The sequence below is a fragment of the Eschscholzia californica genome, unplaced genomic scaffold (genome assembly GCF_041429995.1).
Source record: "Eschscholzia californica isolate CP2 unplaced genomic scaffold, dmEscCali1.0.p SCAF_2, whole genome shotgun sequence".
Classification (NCBI taxonomy): Eukaryota; Viridiplantae; Streptophyta; class Magnoliopsida; order Ranunculales; family Papaveraceae; genus Eschscholzia; species Eschscholzia californica.
In genome coordinates this window covers 27,580,915-27,600,017 of record NW_028238309.1, presented here as the reverse complement: position 1 = coordinate 27,600,017, position 19,103 = coordinate 27,580,915, and the positions used below count along the sequence as shown (strand labels likewise).

Sequence of the window (19,103 nt, the reverse complement as noted above, 5' to 3'; positions counted from 1 at the left end):
TTAGATGGGATACAAATTGACACGGGAATCGAGCATTGTTGTTGTTAAAGTACAAGTGGGAGTCTGAAGGATATTCCTTTGTAAAGGAGATGTCCTTCGACCAAGAATGCAATGCGAGCAATTTGTGAAATAGGACAATTGATATAGAAGATCATCAAGTCCGGTTGATTTAGGGGTCGTAGTGTTTAGCTAGAAACCAACTACGATCATTGAATTACCAAGTAATTCACGGCTAACTTCGACCGAATCCTACATCGGGTTACACATAAGAATGGCTATTTAATCGGTTGATATGACTAGTGGGAATGAGATATATAATCATGGGAGAGTCCCATAAACATCTCTCATAAGCCTAAAAGAAGTTTAGGCGACGATAGCACAAAAGGCCCAAAAAGCGGGATTTTGGACCGGGGCACTGGAAGGGTGTTTTGGGAATAAAAGGGTGGCCGACCATGATCAATAGGGTGCCCTAAGGGAGGAATGGCCGTATCTGGAGTTTTCCCCCTATAGGGGACAGCTACAACTAAGTCGAGTTGACTCGTTGGACTTCAGGTCTATTCTTGACTTATTGACTTTAGTCAGCGACTAAACATTTTATGCATCATCAATTACCAATCGAATCCTGGAGAGGCCCATTGGATCGCCACCAAGAATATTCTGAAGTACCTTAGAAGGACTAAGGATCAGTTTTTGGTATATAGCGGAGAAGAGAGACTCAAGGTTGAAGTCCATGTAGATGCAAGTTTCCAGACCGATATAGACGATTTCAGATCACAATCTGGTTATGTCTTCTGTTTGTATGGCTGAACAGTGAGCTGGAAAAGTTCCAAAGAGAGCACACTTGCAGACTCTACTACTAAAGTAGAATGCCTAGCAGCTTCGGAAGCGGCCAAGGAAGGAGTTTGGATAAAAAAGTTCGTAATAGAACTTGGTGTCGTACCTGGCATAAAAGTGAGAATAACTATGTACTGTGACAACAATGGAGCCGTCGTCTATGGAACCTAGAGCACACCAGAACTCCAAGCATATCCAAAGGAACTACCACATGATTAGGGAGATCACTGTGAGAAAAGATGTGGTCATTTACAAGGTCCATACGGATGACAACGTGGTAGATCTGTTAACAAAACCTTACCTCAGCTCAAACACAATTCCCACACAAGGGGCGTTGGTATAAAGTGCATTGTGAATGGCGCTAAATGTAATTTGGATTCTTAAAATTCTTTATGTACCTAATTACTTACATTTGATATATAAAATAAAAATTTGTTTATTTTGTCACTTAAAATTTGGTTAGTATTTTAAGAGACAGTCCGCAAATAAAGAATATTCCAAATAGGATTGTCAGATACATAATTTGATGAATGAAACCCTATTAAGTGAATTTGGAGTTATTTCATTATCATCTCCCTAGTCCAGGTCATTGCATGGACAACAATGACTTACAAAGACTAGCACATGAGATCGACATAATATTGACATTTCATGAGCTATGGGAATAGGGTATTCAAGTCAACTACGTGGGTGTATGATTCGAAATATACACTGGATAACCCACCATGAGAGTACATCACAAGTGATGAACGTGAAAAACCTCTCATTGACAAGATTGGAGAGATTCCTAAAAACATGAGTGCTTCACTCATCTTATGTAAGGAATGTCAGACTTTGGTTCCATTAAACGCCTCGCCGTAAAACAAGATTATAAAGGTGGATACTGGGAAGGACATGATAGACATGAAGTTGAGTGGGAGTACAAGAATAGAATATGTCCTTCTAATTGAATTGGGATAAAGTATCTCCGTGCCACTTGATGAGTAGCAACTGAAAAATGCATGACAATGCTTAAATAACAAAAAGTTAATTATTTGTTTTGACAGTTGTAATCGAGATCAAGAAAGTTTGAAAAGAGATGACGTATCAGATGGGATACGAAGTGACACGGACGGCCACACTATAAGGGGGTCAGGCAGATCTGCGCGTAAGGGGTTAATATGGCCGACCACCTTAGAGAAAGAAAGAGAAGTAGAAACTAGTTTTTGTAAAAAATCCTAAACCTCCTTCTATTCTGGTCTTTTAGGAAACCTAATTAGGGTTGGACTCTAACTTTGAGATTCTATGAAAGGGTCTCATTAGAAGAGAATTAGATGTGGAAAATTCTCATGAAGATTTCGAACTCTACAACATCAAGTAGAGAAAGAAAGAGAGAATAGTTCCCAATTATCTATCTAGTCTAAAGAAGAAGGTGTTCTTCGTCTAACCACCATTAGAGTTCTAGCTAAACTTGATGTGGGAGATCAAGTTGATTACTCGGTGTCTCAAGTAGAGGAGCTCCAATTGGAGTTCTTGGTCTTCTTATTCAATCGTCTTGTTGGTTCGATTGGAATTACTCGGTAATCTCTAACTACTTAGTTCATATTTAGCTTATGCATCCGATCCTGGGGATACTAGTGTTAGACATTAGATATTTGATATTCCGCTTAGAACACTAGGAGACACCATAACCCAACATCTTCTTCATGGGTACTGGTTTTTTATTGATGTGATTTAAGTATGTGAGTATACCAGTCCTGAATGCTACTGGTATACACTGAAGGTTTGAAGTCCGTTTCGACTCTTAACTATGAAAGTTTGAGTATGATTTGTAGTAACACCACTAGAACAAGCTAAAAAAGTCATCAGAAACCAAATGAAAAACCCAATGTAGAGAGACAGTGAGAGAGTGTTGAATGATGATGATGTTGAGAAAGTACACGAGATATTAGTCCAGCCATGTTTCAACTTAGAAAGGTAGACAAGTTGAAAGATAGCTGATGATACAGGAGATAGAAGATGAGATGAGTGTTGGATGTTGAGAGAGATCAGAGAGAGTTGGGTGTGAGGATTTATGTGTTTCAGATGGATGGATTTATAGAGTGAGGAGGAGGGAAGTGTAAAATAGTGTAAATTAACAGAGGGATGCATTTCTCCACTGTATAGCATAGCTAACTGGCTGAAGAGGAGAAAGAGTATCACATGTAAACTCAGTCAGAGAGTTCATGTCATCCCTCTTTTTCTGGAACCAACACCAGGGAGAGCCTACCCATAGCTCCCCCTCAGTTTGGGCAACAATTTCTTTATTTTTCTCATGCTTCAACTGCACTTAAAGGATGCTGTTTTCTATCACTTGCCAACTTTCCTATTCGACCAAAACCAAAGCATATAGGCAGCAGAGAGAAAGTGCACCAAAGTTGCAAAAGGTGGAGCCACACTATATTGCTCAAACAAATATACGAATGAATTTCTTTCGCCTTTGTAGATATAGAACTGTCTTGATTCCTTCTTGTCATTTGCAATCGTTAAATAAAATATTTCATTACTTCATTGTTTAGTTAAGTATAAGACAAATCATGGTAAACAGGAAGAATGTTACATAATTCAACTTATCCAAATTGTGTGTGACCCAAAATTATCAAAATTAGACATTCTTTAACCAGAAAAGAATTTGGAGAAGAGCCTTCAAAATAATTCTTCAAATGATCTACCATATGTATGAGTCATTTACATTCCTGGAGTTCCCATCCACAACTAGTGGTGCACAAAATGCCGGGACGGCCCGGGTTGGGCCCGGGACCGGCCCGTTCCGTACAAGCCCAGACCGGCTTGGCCCGTACGGAAAACGGGCCAGGGCAACCCGGGTTCTGTCCCGGGCTGGGGCTCTATTCCAGGCCCGACCGGCTAAGCCCGTCACTTTTTTTTTTTTTCTTTTACCTTTTTTTTTCCTTCCTTTCTTTAAATAATTATGTCCTATTAAAGTTGTAAATCTTATCTAGAAAATATAAAATACTGAAGTTAGAGAATAATTTTTTTGCACTTTGTAGAAAATTTTATGTAAAAATAAATTTAGGTAAGTTCCTAAGTTAGAGAAGAAATGTTCCCATTAAAGATTTATATCTTATGTAAAATTAGATAATCTTTTCTTTTTAAGTTAAAGAATATAAAAGTTAGGTAAGTTCCATACCCTACTTTTGTGTAAGTTCAACAAAATCTTTTCTTTTTAAGTTAGGAAAGAAATTTTAGGTAAATACTATAGGATCTTTTAGTTAAGTTCTATTTTATTTTAATTTACTTTTAGTATCGTAAGTAATATTTTCTTTTAGGTAAATAATCATTACTTTATTACCTAAGATCTAATATTTTTTAAAAAGATAAAATTTCTAATGTTTTGATTTGTTATCTTATAGTTTTATATTTGTAATGTTTTATTTCAATTAACTTTTAAGATTATATATATATATATATATATTATTTTAATTTAATTTCACATCTTATAATAATATAAAAAAAGAAAAAAAAAATTAGAAGGGTCGGTCAGACCCGGGTTAAGCCCGGCCTGGGTCAAATCCCGGTCTGGGGCTGGGCCATGGATATAGCCAACCTGGGGCTGGCCCGACCCGGTAATATTCAAGCCCGGGTTGCTTGGGCCGACCCGCAACCCGGCCTGGCCTGTTTTATTTCGGGCCGGTCCGGCCTTTTGAACACCACTATCCACAACATGTGGATTATTTTTTCAGCTTTTATTAAGTTGCAACCCTTATAGACGCCCCCATGTCATTTTAAATTTTTACTGGGCTGAAGCCTCTATTGGCGCCCTATAGCAAATTAAAAAGCCAATTATAATGATTTCATGACCCTTACAGATAGGCATTTTAAAGGCCCCTCCCGTCTCTAATTTCTAGTCACAATGTCTGGTCTCTATGGGCGCCTCATTCCGTTGCAAAGTTCTAATGGGTTCCAGCTTCTACAGACGCCCCATGCCAAACTATAAAATCCACTTTAATGATTATAAAAATTAGACATTTTTAAACCAAAATTTAAAAATAAAAATAGAAGAATATTATGTAATCCAACTCATCCAAATTGTACCCAAAATTATCGAAATTAGACATTCTTAAACCAGAGCAAAAGTTGGAGAAGTTTGTGTTTGTTCTTCATTTGATGGCATAATGCACCATAATGTGGCATCGAAATGAACTACCATAAGTAGGAGTCTTTTTTTTTGATGAAGTAAAATACCATTAAAGGAAAACGTCTCATACAAAAACTAAATAACAGAGGAAATAAAAGAGGGAACAACATTCCAAATTTTCTTTTGACAATATTTCGACTCCATTTGGCGATAGCATCCGCCTGCGAATTGCATTCTCTAGGAACGTGGGACAAGATGAGTCCTGTGAATTTGTCTTTGATATCTATAATCTGTTGTATGACTCTTTTTGATTGCCAGTGAATCCCTACACTATTGCCGTTGAGGAAGAGGATTAAAGCTTGGATAGCCCATAAAAGACTGGATAGAATGGCTATACTTTCGCATTCTTCCGCGTGCTAACCTCGCACTGAATCAGCTGCAGCTATGATGTAGTTTGCATCTGCATCTCGGATAATACAACCAATACCAGCTGGTTCATTGATGTTCGTAAAAGAGGCCTCGACGTTGATCTTCAAATATGGTGTTGATGGAGGTCTCCATGTTTGATCCTTAGTTTTTTCCCCGCATATATTATTAATAACTGACTCATTCTTGAGTGGAGTAGTCGAGGTGTTGTTTATTCTCTCTATCATTTGTAAAGGATTTTGCTTATTCGTCCAAAAACAATTTTCACATCTCGCTTTCCAAATATACCAAAGAATTTTGGCATATAGGTTGGTAATTTCTTCCTCAAGAGTTTTCCATTGTTGAATCCAATGTATAATAGTAATGATTTGATCTGTCCGAACCTGATAGTGAAACCAAATGGCTTTAGCGAACGTGTAGTGGAGCATAACATGGTCAAGAGTTTCGTCTTTGTTACAGTCAACACAGGAGTACGTATTGCCAATAAATTTACCAATTTTAGCTTTCACAGGTAAGTTATTAGTGCAACATTTCCATAAAAATAGTTTTATGCGGGGGAGTGTATTCATGTTCTAGATAAAAAACCAGTCCATCTGGTCTTGCATAGTATTTGCATCACCTGTTCTTAAATAGTTATACATAGATTTGAGTGAGAAATTACCAGATTTTGTCAGTGTCCATATGTAGGAGTCATTCACATTCCATTTCTTATTATTTAAAGGTTATGGAAATATTTTTCACTGAAAAATAGGTTCAAAAGTGTGGCAGTTCTTCTATAAATGTTCCATGTCCGAAAACACCCCTCTATAAAAATTAAGCAACATTGGCACTTACGAATTGGAAGCTATGCAATGCAAGCTAGGTTGCCGTGTTCCTTCAACCAAAAAAATAAAATAAAAAAAGCTAGGTTGCCATGTTTCTTGCCTTACGCACTGGGGTCACAACTTCATATATATTCATTCTTTTTTTTTTTTTTTTTTGTTGAAGAACAATAACATTAATGAAGCAAGGAGTTCTTACAATACAACTGAATAAGAAAATAAGGGATATTATGCCATCTTTTAGACAGATTATGCTTTCTAGACCATTTAGCCAGCTTGTCAGCATGCGAGTTGGCTGCCCTATTAACATGATGGAATTGGATTGCATCGAATTCACTGCATTTCTCTTTGATCTTTTTGATGTGGATCTTCGATTGCCATTGAATAGAGTGTCTACTATTTTGTAGATGATGTATTAGGTTGGCATTGTCACTTTCAATGATGACCGAGTTATAAAGCTTATCTGCTGCCCATTCCATTCCCAGAAGGATTGCCTGAGCTTCTCCTTCTTCACTATTCCTTGCTCTAGAAGTCTTGATTTGTGCTTCAATGAATTTAGCCCCACTATCATGAGCAATAAGGCTGAGGCCGACCGTAGAAGAGATGTTGAGAAAGGATGCGTCGACATTGATCTTGATGGCATTATGTTCCGGCGGTTGCCACTTTTCACTGGTTTTGCCCTTCTTATGTTTAGAGGGTTTTTCTGTATTCGGGTAATTTTGAATCATTTGGATAATTTTCGGGATGTCGTTAATTTCATGCTGAAAGCAGTGGTCACATCGCGTTTTCCACAGAATCCATAGAATTGTAGCGTAATGTATATTGTTACTAGTATAACATAGTTCCGGCTGTTCTTCCCACGAGAATATCCAGTCAACGATGGAGGCAATGTTTTCGGTTATGATGTTATATTGGAACCAAATATTTATCGCTAAAGCGCAGTGTAGAAGGGCATGTTCAATGGTTTCAATTTCGCTACAGTTCGGGCAGCTTTCTATCTTATCTATATATTTCCCTATTCTGGCTTTGACCGGGAGAGCCTTGTTACACGTTTTCCAGATGAAAAACTGAATGCGTGGAACCACCGGTAAAGACCATATAAATTTCCAGTTTTTGGGATTGGAGCTCTGTTCACTATTCCTAGCGCTTAGGTGCAGATACATTGACGACACTGTAAATTTCCCTGATTTAGAAAGTTGCCACTTTAATTGATCTTTGCCATCCGGTTCAACTGGTATGGTTTTTATGAGATTCTGGGTATTTTCATCGAAGTTTTCTTTAAGGATGTCTAGATCCCATTGGTTGTTGTTAATGAGCTGTGAGACTTTAGTTAGATTGGAATTGTTATTATTCACAACATTAGTTTCTATTTCAGGGATCCATTTATCCGTCCAAATATTAATATCCTTACCTGTATGTACTTCCCAGATGGCTAGATCTGCAACGATGCCGAAATGCTTCCTTATATTTTTCCAGGTCCATGAGTGATGAGCTTTGGCCGGGCCTGGAGAATCTTTGTTCGGATAGTATTTGCTTTTGAGAAGTTTAGCCCAGATAGCATCCGGATTATTCCTAAGCCTCCAAGCCATTTTGGCAAGAAGCGCTGTGTTATCGAGTTCTGGCAAGTGTATACCCAGTCCCCCTTCCTTCTTAGGAGAGCAGATGTCAGCCCAAGCCTTAGTGCGTATACCTTTTGATTTACCCCACCAGAAATCCCGCTGAGCGGCCTTGATGCTTTTGCAAATCCCTTTGGGAATAGCGAAGCACTGCATCTGATATCGGGGTACAGCCGCCGCTATGGTTGAAATTACAACTGTGCGACCAGCTAGCGAGAGGAAGTTGTGATTCCATTTATTGAGTTTCTTTTTAATTTTATCCAAGATGTCTTTAAACACCGTTGTTTTTTGAGGTCCTATGAAGAGTTGCGACCCCAGATATTTTTCCGACGTAGAGGCATGTTGCACTTTAAGCGCTCTCATGATCATACGTTTGAACTTCGGGTGAGAGTTCTTCGAGTAAAAGATGTTAGATTTGGCGTAGTTGATCATTTGGCCAGAAGATTCACTAAATTTCTGCAAAATATTTTTGAGTATATGAACATTTTCTATAGAGTTTTTACCAAATATGATGCAGTCATCAGCAAAAAGGAGGTGCGAGATCTCTATGTCAAGGTGATTGGTGTGAAAGCCTATGAAGTTGTCCTGATTATGACTGTTACTGTTTTCCATGAGCTTCCGGCTGAGGCCTTCCATAGCCAAAGCGAATAAGAAAGGAGACAGTGGGTCCCCTTGTCTGATACCTCTCGTAGGGTGAAAAGTAGACCCGGGTCTACCATTAACCAGCACCGCCATGGAGGAAGTGGTTATGCAGATTTGGATCATCTTAATCCAGTGCTCATTGTAGCCTAATTTCCTCATAATGCTAAGAATATAAGTCCATTCTATTCTGTCGAACGCTTTATATATATTCATTCCCTTCTTGAATCATTTTCTTTTCAATTTTTGTGGAAATCAAGGTCTGATTTGGCCTTCATGTTTAAGGTCCAATGTCATTATATCACAAGCCCAAATAAGGACTTGTTAGGTATTCGGGAGGTTGATGTATTGGTGGCGCCCATGATTCACTGGACCTCAAAAAGGTAAGTATATACATTTTGAATCTGATTCCTCATTTTTTTGGCTTGGGGTCTTTGAAAATGAAATAAATAATGCATCTTCAAAAGTAGACAAATCATGGTTAATGAAGGGGTCGGATTAGGTTAAATATGAAGCTAAGCAACAAACAAACTATTGAATATCCCATGTTTTCATTTATTCTTCAATTATCGAGATTACAATCTACGAGAGAAAACATGTGTATTTTTATGGTAGCTAAGTAGAAGAGGTCGACGAAAATCATCCGATGATGGGAACACGAGTAACGATACCGCCCCTTTCATCAACATAGAGCCAAACACGGTTGCAACAATAATTCCCAATAGGGTTATATCCTGGGGGTAATTCAATTACTTTTGCATCTGGCTTATCTTCATGAATTGCTGCTATTGCTTCATCTGCTTTTTTACCCAATAACTCCGGCCATCTCAACTTTCCTGCAAAACCAGATTTTACCTTACTAAGATTTACAATCACATACAAAAATGCTATAGCCTCAAAATTTTATGACAAAATAACTATTGTGGTCTTTCATCAAAAGAAAAAAAAAACTATTGCGGTAGTTGACACCTTTTAAAGTTCATATGGTAATCTCAACAAAAAAATAAAAAAGTTCATATGGTAAACAAAGAGAGAGAGAGAGAAAAAATACCACCACATGGAAAACCAGAGCATGAGTCAGACATCTTATCTTTGATGTTTTGCTTAGACTTCTTTGGGTAAAGAGAATGTTGGTTTCTATAATTCTTTATTGATCTTTTATACTGGTCTGGTCACAAGGGATATATATATATATATAATATTATAATATATATATATAAATAAAATCAAATATTGTAATTATTACCACACATTAAATTGTCCTTTTAAATAAATGAAAATCAATTTTGTAATTATCACCATATTATATGAGATTTTCAATATATCAATTACTAAATCAAATAGGTGCCCGGAAAATCTTAGTATCCTGCTCATGTTAATGATAATATAAGAGGAAATATGGAAAAAAAATCTATGTTCTTATATATTTTAGGAGGGAATATTTTTTTTATTTTATCTCTTAAATTCTCAATCATCGCATATAGATAAAAAATCTGACTCATAAGATCCATGGAAGTTTCGATTTGCCTAACGAAATCATAGTTCTAGAGATCAAATTGGAATGTAAGACAAATATGAGGACCAAATGTTATAATTGGTCACAAGTTAATCAATCAAAATATATCTCTTGGCTGTTGTCTGTTGAAGGTAAAAAATTGGACAATTAGATCTTGCATTCGAAGTAGTCTCATCTTCTCTCTCATCATTTGTTTCTTCAACGTGTTTCCTTTCACTCTCATCCTTCTCAAGTATTGGTATCATGCGCAATCATAAAAATGGAAAAGATAAGTGATATTAGCCTTCTCCCTTCAACGTGTTCGAACACCCCAACACTTTTCTGTTATCCATCTCCCTCACAGACGTTGTCTTAGTACTCAGTTCCTTAGTGAGAAGTTGTTTCTTTACTTCCCGTGATGTAGCTGATCGATGCACCTCTTTCCTGCCATTTAATTCCTTATTCGAACTTAAATCATCAATGCCATCAATGTTTCTCTTATTCTTCTTTTTTGTCATTGATGATAATACTCTGAATCTCAGTGATTGAGTCCTCATCTAATCCACTTCCAGGTCTTGTATCACTATTATCGATTCTATACTCCTTTGTATTAAAAGTGAAAATAGTAGTAGGTGCACTAATATTAAACTCTTCCATTTGTGAATCTTCCATTACGAGGACATCTTTTTCTACTGATGAAATCGGGTTAAGCTTCTCCCGCTCTTCTACTACTTCATCCCCTTCCATAGTCCTTCCACTTCTTTCAAATAATGGTCTTATTCTAAATTCAGCTCTTAAATCTGAGTAGTAGTAGCTCTTGAGCTTTTTTCTTCATCTCCTCATTCCAGTTGTCCGAGATGGCTTCACGTATTTTAGCTTTGGTGACACAGTCATTCATAATATGTCCGAGTTTCCCACAGTACGTAGTAGCAGAATTTTGATAGTTTTTCATATTTAATTTAGAGATTGCATCTTACTGTCTCATAATTCTACTTGTATCTCTGACTTCAAAGCTTTATTCACATCTAATGAAACCCCAATTCTGAGATACTTGCCCCACTTCTGGACTTCTTCAGGTTTGATTGTTTTAGTCTCTCCAATCATATCTCCTATCTTCTTAGCAGCTTCAATAGTAAGATATTCAATGGGTAGACCATAAATTTGTACATAAAATATAGTTTTATCAAACTGATATTCTTATGGCAGTTTATTCCTTTCCATTCTTTCCCATAATACTAGTTCATCCTGAACAAACCAGGGTGATCCTTCTTCCACTTTTTCTATATCATCGGTAAGTCCAAAGTTAATAAGGTAGGAACCTTCATAGAATTCGTTTATCAGTATTTTTCCAATAGTTTTCCATGCCCTTAGCAAAATTTCTTTTAGAATATGCATATGTAGAGTTCAACCTGATATTAGTTTGATAACCACACTTTTCCTTCCTTCATCATCCGATCTAGTATCTGTATTATTCAGTTTTAACCTGTTACTTTCTTTACCACCCATTAGGGTAACAATGTTGTCCAGCTCCTTCTCCATTAACGAACCAACTGACTTAACTCAGTAAATCCCACACAATCGAGCAACCTAAACCCTAGTATTTTCTTGTAGTCGGGAACCCTAGTTCCAAAACAAATATCGCCCAAACTAGCAAAAATCTACACCTAAACACACATTTAGTCCACCCTAATATTAATATAGGTTTTTAAACCAAAATAAAAATTGTAATGAAGATCTAGTCCAAATGTTCCCATCTCCATAGAAAACACAAATCTTTATGATTTCTATTTTTTCATAATACCCCTTATAACCTTCTATATAAGACAACCCAATCTTGTGAAAACCAACCCAAAATTTTTTTCCATTTCTTTTCCTGATTTTCTCTCTCCTATCAAAACCTAACCGAAACCCTCTCCTACTTTTTTTCTCTAAAAAAAAAACACTAATCCATAACCGAAAACCACTTCATCAAAAACGATTCTCAGTCGATTAAAGAAGACTATAGACGAATCATCTTCATTGTGTTCCTTCCTCGTCTTCATAAAAAATGAAAAACGCTCCATTATCTTACTTTCTCTCTCCAAAATGGAAAACCATCTCTAATATGAACCCCAGTTGAGTAGAGAAGACGATTGGGAATCATCTTCATCAAATATCTTTCTTCCTTCATTAGGTAAGATATTTCGATTCGTGCTTTCTCTCTCTAAAACGGAAAATCATATTCGAAATAGTTTTCATCATCTTCCAAACCCTTTTCATCATCTTCTCACATTTGATTAATTTTTTATCATTAAAATATGTCTTTAATCTCTATTTACTTTATCATATTCATCATTACTTATCTTTGTTAAGCTTTTTTTCCATACTATTAGGTACTAACAGATTCCGAAATTGAACATGTTTATTAAACATTACTTGTTTTGTGTAGAACAAAACACTTATTCTGTTAAGATATTTTTTGATGGATTTCAAGTTTAATTACCGATTCAGAATATCAACATATTTATTATACATTATGTATATTGTTTACATCAAAACTCATTTAGTTATAATAACGGCGTTTTTGGATGTCGAAGTTACTAACCGTTTATGATAATTATGTACTATACATATCGAGTTTTGTATATTTCAAAACACATTCTGTTCCATAATTTTAATTTTGTTTTAAAAATAACCCTTTATTTATCAGTATCATTTTATTGTATGTTTGATACATAACACATTTCTTTATTAACAATTTTATATTTTTGATCTCCACAAACCTTATAATGCATATCATGAACACAACATATCGCTATCGAAAGGATGTTATTTACTATAAACATTACACATCCTATATATTTTATGATACAGTATTCATTTTGCGTTGTTCGCAATGCAATATGTTCCCCCATGATTCATTTTTTGTATTTGCAGTTGTAAAAGTAGTCATGGACTTTTCAACGGAATCATCATACGCAGTAGAATAGACGACTCTCAAATCCGTTGGTTGGGATAAAATTCGATGTAGTTCTCTATCATTATCAAACCTTTAGCCAGGGCGTCAAAAAGTAAAGCAAATGTGTAATAAAACCCAGGAAATATATTGTAAATAATATATATTGCTTTGTCAAAAAAGAAAAACATTTACATTCGCTTTTCTGTATTGTTTCTTTATAATTACGCATCATATAAAGTAAACACATGAATTATTTCATACTCATAACCTCTGTTATAACAAGGATTTTACTCTTTGATCTTTTTCTTTGCACTTTCTTATCTACATTGTTCTTTCTTTTCATTGAACTTTTTCTTCTGGTGTTACTTCTTTTATATTTTTGAGGTTTGTTTCGTCTCTGGGGTCATCTTCTTTAATCTCCTGCACGCAAATACGAAGTGTTTCTGTTATACATTCTTCAAAGTTTTATATAAATTACTAGTATTGCAACGACATCTATACTGTTTCACGAAAAAATATCCATTTTGGTTTATAGAATACTTCATTTCCATTGAATGTATGTAAATTATGTGAAAGAGATCTCTAGAGATGAAAAAGTAAGAACAAAATTTCTATTTGTATTGTTTTTATGAACAAAACCATATGTTATGAACAAAACATGTTCATTTCCAATCATAATCTAATTTCCATCTAATATTTATAATATTTTATAAATTAAAACTCTAATAGTCTGGTATCTTCTCAAATCAAACTCCAGTTTGATTAACATGTACAGGAAATGTATTGTAAATAACATATACCGCCTCCAACTTGCTAAAACCGTATCAATTTTTTATATTTTTCCTTGATAAAACCGTATCATTTGTCTTAAAAAATGTATTATTTCATACACATTAACTCTTTTATAAACAGCTTTTTACTCACACAAACATTTTTCATTATGTATAATAAAACCCAGGAAACATATTGTAAATAACATATATTGCTTTGTCAAAAAAGAAAAACATTTACATTCGCTTTTCTGTATTGTTTCTTTATAATTACGCATCATATAAAGTAAACACATGAATTATTTCATACTCATAACCTCTGTTATAACAAGGATTTTACTCTTTGATCTTTTTCTTTGCACTTTCTTATCTACATTGTTCTTTCTTTTCATTGAACTTTTTCTTCTGGTGTTACTTCTTTTATATTTTTGAGGTTTGTTTCGTCTCTGGGGTCATCTTCTTTAATCTCCTGCACGCAAATACTAAGTGTTTCTGTTATACATTCTTCAAAGTTTTATATAAATTACTAGTATTGCAACGACATCTATACTGTTTCACGAAAAAAAATCCATTTTGGTTTATAGAATACTCCATTTCCATTGAATGTATGTAAATTATGTGAAAGAGATCTCTAGAGATGAAAAAGTAAGAACAAAATTTCTATTTGTATTGTTTTTATGAACAAAACCATATGTTATGAACAAAACATGTTCATTTCCAACCATAATCTAATTTCCATCTAATATTTATAATATTTTATAAATTAAAACTCTAATAGTCTGGTATCTTCTCAAATCAAACTCTAGTTTGATTAACATGTACAGGAAATGTATTGTAAATAACATATACCGCCTCCAACTTGCTAAAACCGTATCAATTTTTTATATTTTTCCTTGATAAAACCGTATCATTTGTCTTAAAAAATGTATTATTTCATACACATTAACTCTTTTATAAACAGCTTTTTACTCACACAAACATTTTTCATTATGTATAATAAAACCCAGGAAATATATTGTAAATAACATATATTGCTTTGTCAAAAAAGAAAAACATTTACATTCGCTTTTCTGTATTGTTTCTTTATAATTACGCATCATATAAAGTAAACACATGAATTATTTCATACTCATAACCTCTGTTATAACAAGGATTTTACTCTTTGATCTTTTTCTTTGCACTTTCTTATCTACATTGTTCTTTCTTTTCATTGAACTTTTTCTTCTGGTGTTACTTCTTTTATATTTTTGAGGTTTGTTTCGTCTCTGGGGTCATCTTCTTTAATCTCCTGCACGCAAATACAAAGTGTTTTTGTTATACATTCTTCAAAGTTTTATATAAATTACTAGTATTGCAATGACATCTATACTGTTTCACGAAAAAAAATCCATTTTGGTTTATAAAATACTCCATTTCCATCGAATGTATGTAAATTATGTGAAAGAGATCTCTAGAGATGAAAAAATAAGAACAAAATTTTTATTTGTATTGTTTTTATGAACGAAACCATATGTTATGAACAAAACATGTTCATTTCCAACCATAATCTAATTTCCATCTAATATTTAGAATATTTTATAAATTAAAACTCTAATAGTCTGGTATCTTCTCAAATCAAACTCCAGTTTAAAAAACAAAGAACCACAATAACCGTCGCTAATAAAGAAATTCCTTCGGCAACAGTATTCCGACGACAGTAAAACCGTCGGTACTTTTAACGACGAACTTTGCGACGGTTTTACACGTAACGTCGCTGATGTTTTGGACATTTACGACGGTTTTATATTTTAATTCCGTCGTTAAGTTTGAATCTTGGCAACGTGTATTCCCTTTATTTTAAACATCAACGACGGAAAAAACCGTTAGTAATATTTATTACCGACAATTTATACACCGTTTCTAGTAATATTACTTACAGTTCTTGTCGTCGCTAATGTTTTTAAATTTTTTTCCAAAACCTCCCTTATTTTTTAACTGGCAGAATGCCTAACCTTAGGAAGAATGTGGTCATGTTTAGTTTTTTTTATGTTTAAGCAACTTAAAAGAGTAAGTGTTTCATGTTTAAGCAAGTTGATTCGATCAAAGAAACAAATAATCTAATGAACAAATAATCTAATATCCCACTATTTATGTTTGTTCTTACAGATTGGGTATAGAAAAGACTCACTTCATCCAAATATACAAAGAGGTATTGTACTTGCTCACAATGTATTTGAAGAAATACCCCACTTAATGAACAAATAATTTAATATCCCACTGTTAATTTTTGTTCTTACAAATTGGGTATAGAAAAGACATACTTGATCCAAAGATTTTCTTCTAAACAGAGGTATTACAGTATGTGATTGTTTATAAGGGCTCTTATCATTTTTTGTAGGGTTCAAGGTTTTTTTTAAGGAACTTAACTGACTGTGATTGTTTATAACTTTCTTTGAATTCTTTAGTTCCGTGAACTCAAAATTTCCGGTTTGAAAGGCACATCTAATAATGTCTCATTCAATATTTTTTAGTTTATTCAAGATAGACACAAATGTTCTTCAATTATTTTTCGAGCGTTCTCATTATTTTTGGTTGTGATTCCCAGCAATAAGGAGATGATCACACTTAATGAAGTTCTCATGCATTGCCTAAAGAGGGATGTTGGAGCATACATCAATTCTGTCACGATCACTCCTTCCAACTTCAAATCCGTCTCTTAACCTCTAACCCATTATTACTTCCTCTCCCGTATCTCTGTCTTTCTCTCACTTGACATTTGAAGAATGGTACTGTTCTTCCTTTACTTCAATAATAAAATAATTAATGTTGATTTTGGTTTGATGAATTTAATTACTCATGGATCTTTTTCAATTTTAATTAGACCAGATTCAAATTGGGTGAAGTATGTCCACAATTTCAAGTGAGTTCTTCTGTTCTTGGTTTTATCTGCTTTTGATTCTTTATAGGATAACTTCTTTTTGTTATTTTTTTGCTTCATCTCTTCACACTCTTTGTTCAACCAGATGGTTCTTAGTTGTGTTTTTGTTTCCATTGATATATTTAGGTTGAACTCTGTCATCACCATTTATTTGTTCTTCTGTTTAGTTTCTTTGAATTTTGTAATTATTTGTTGTTTTGTCAATTCCCACATATTGTCCAGGTATTTCTACACATTCACTGTGTCGAGTAGTACCCATGTTTCTATATGGTAATCAATTTGTGTGAGCTTTGTTATTCAGGTTTTCTTAACAGTTTGCTTTTGTGTGAGTTTTATTTTTCAGATTTTCTTAATAGAGCTTACAGTGTTGAAGGTGTTCGAAGAAATCCCCGAGTGAGTTTTATTCATGTTTTGCTTGAAAGATTTAGTTTCAGATTTTTGTTCCCCTCTAAAGGTTATATTTATATTTATCTTTGTTGAGACTCCGAGTCTCCGAATCTTTTCTCTAGGTAATTCATCTCTTAATTATCTTTGTCGAATTTGCTTATCATTGGATGCAAGTAACTTTTTTTCAACCTTGCAGATTACTTTTTTTTCTTTTGCCTTCTTCAATTTCGTGTTCTCCATGCTAGGTAACTTCATATTTATTTCCATCAGTGAATTGAGTTCATTATCAATTGAGTTCATTTTCTTCTGGATGTATTGCTTAACTCTCACTTTGATTTTTCTGTAAGTTTTTCTCTCTTCTATACAGGTGTCACACACACTCACACACACACACCCACAGATTTATCTCCAGGTTTTTAATTTACACACACACACACTCAGATTCATCTCCAGGTTTTTATTTTGAGGGTGTTGCTTAATTAAGGAACTGTTCTTAGTTGAATCCTTGCAGGACCTAAGCAGTTCAAACTTGAGTCTAAGTGGAAAACTTGAGTTTAGAAGATCAATATCTGGAAGGCGATCTGTAAAGTTCCCTTTTGAATGAAAAAATGTAACCAAGAAATTTTATATTGAGTGAGCATCTAAATCTTTTAATGGAGGAAATGAATCTAAGTTGATGCTAGACAGTTTGAGTCTCTTATTGTAAATTATGAAGTTTGAAACATGATTAATGAATTAGTTATATATTTTTTAGCAACGGTGAAACTCTGAAATATTAGAAAAGTTATTCTTTCTAATCTCATTGAGACACAATCTAAGTTGTAACCTCTTGAATGTTTTTTGTCTGCCCGGCTCTTTGCTTTTCTGCTTCAGTACTTCTCTACTGAAAACAATTTTTTCCTGGATACTTTAATGTTGTCACATATTTATAAATCAAACCAATAAACATCCAACTCATATGCTAATCATATTTGGATTTCAATTGAAATTCATTAACGCTATATTTTGTGTTGTAGTTTTTTTTTTGCCAAGGAATTTTGTGTTGTGGTTGGTAAGCAAAATTTTTGTTTTTCCTTCAACTTCATTATACTATTTGAGTGTATTTCCACTTAAAACAAAGTGCAATTAAACAATTGGTGTTAATCAATTATTGTCTTTCTTTTAATAAATTTCCTACTGAATTTGGTGGCAAAAACCTAACTCGATACACTCAATAGATATTGAAGTTTTTTCCAGTTCAATTAGGTGATATGTGTCAAGATGAATTCTCAATTTTCACTGCGCCCGTAAATTAACTAGGTTCCCACCCTCTTGGCTAACGCCGTTGTGGTATATCACATCTCGGTTTTACGAGTAAGGTGTTTCCAACATCTTTGAGTGCGTGTACCGCGGTGTCTATGCTCATGTCGTCTGACGTCATGTTGGGTCGAGCTTACACACAAACGTGCATGGACAGTGGTGCTCATTTTCACACCATATGGGGTCATGCGAATACCTGTCATCTGAGATCATGTACTGATTTCGAATGAAATCACGTACTGATTTTGGATGACAGGTAAACACATGTCGCTAAAAGATGTGAAAATTGGCACCACTTTGCATGTACGTTTGCGTGTAAGCTCGACCCAACGTGACGTCAGACGACATGAGCATAGACACCGCGGTACACGCACTCAAAGATGTTGGAAACACCTTACTCGTAAAACCGAGATGTGATATACCACAACGGCGTTAGCCAAGAGGGATCTACCGCGCCCGTAGGGCGCGGTGGGAACCTAGTATATTGTAAATAATATATATTGCTTTGTCAAAAAAGAAAAACATTTACATTCGCTTTTCTGTATTGTTTCTTTATAATTACGCATCATATAAAGTAAACACATGAATTATTTCATACTCATAACCTCTGTTATAACAAGGATTTTACTCTTTGATCTTTTTCTTTGCACTTTCTTATCTACATTGTTCTTTCTTTTCATTGAACTTTTTCTTCTGGTGTTACTTCTTTTATATTTTTGAGGTTTGTTTCGTCTCTGGGGTCATCTTCTTTAATCTCCTGCACGCAAATACGAAGTGTTTCTGTTATACATTCTTCAAAGTTTTATATAAATTACTAGTATTGCAACGACATCTATACTGTTTCACG

The 19,103-nt window shown here is 34.6% G+C and overlaps 1 long non-coding RNA gene across 4 annotated transcripts; it reads left to right on the top strand.

Moving 5' to 3' along the window:
* The first annotated feature begins 15,718 nt into the window (after positions 1-15,718).
* On the top strand, positions 15,719-17,662 carry LOC147557208 (uncharacterized). Of its 4 annotated transcripts, XR_015235098.1 has the most exons (4): positions 15,935-15,982; positions 16,238-16,418; positions 16,514-17,202; positions 17,469-17,662. It is a non-coding gene; the product is annotated as an uncharacterized LOC147557208 (long non-coding RNA). The 4 variants fall into 4 exon arrangements; XR_015235096.1 differs by lacking the exons at positions 15,935-15,982; positions 17,469-17,662 and adding an exon at positions 15,719-15,841 and having other exon boundaries at positions 16,514-17,350; XR_015235097.1 differs by lacking the exon at positions 17,469-17,662 and having other exon boundaries at positions 16,519-17,350.
* Positions 17,663-19,103: the final 1,441 nt, after the last annotated feature.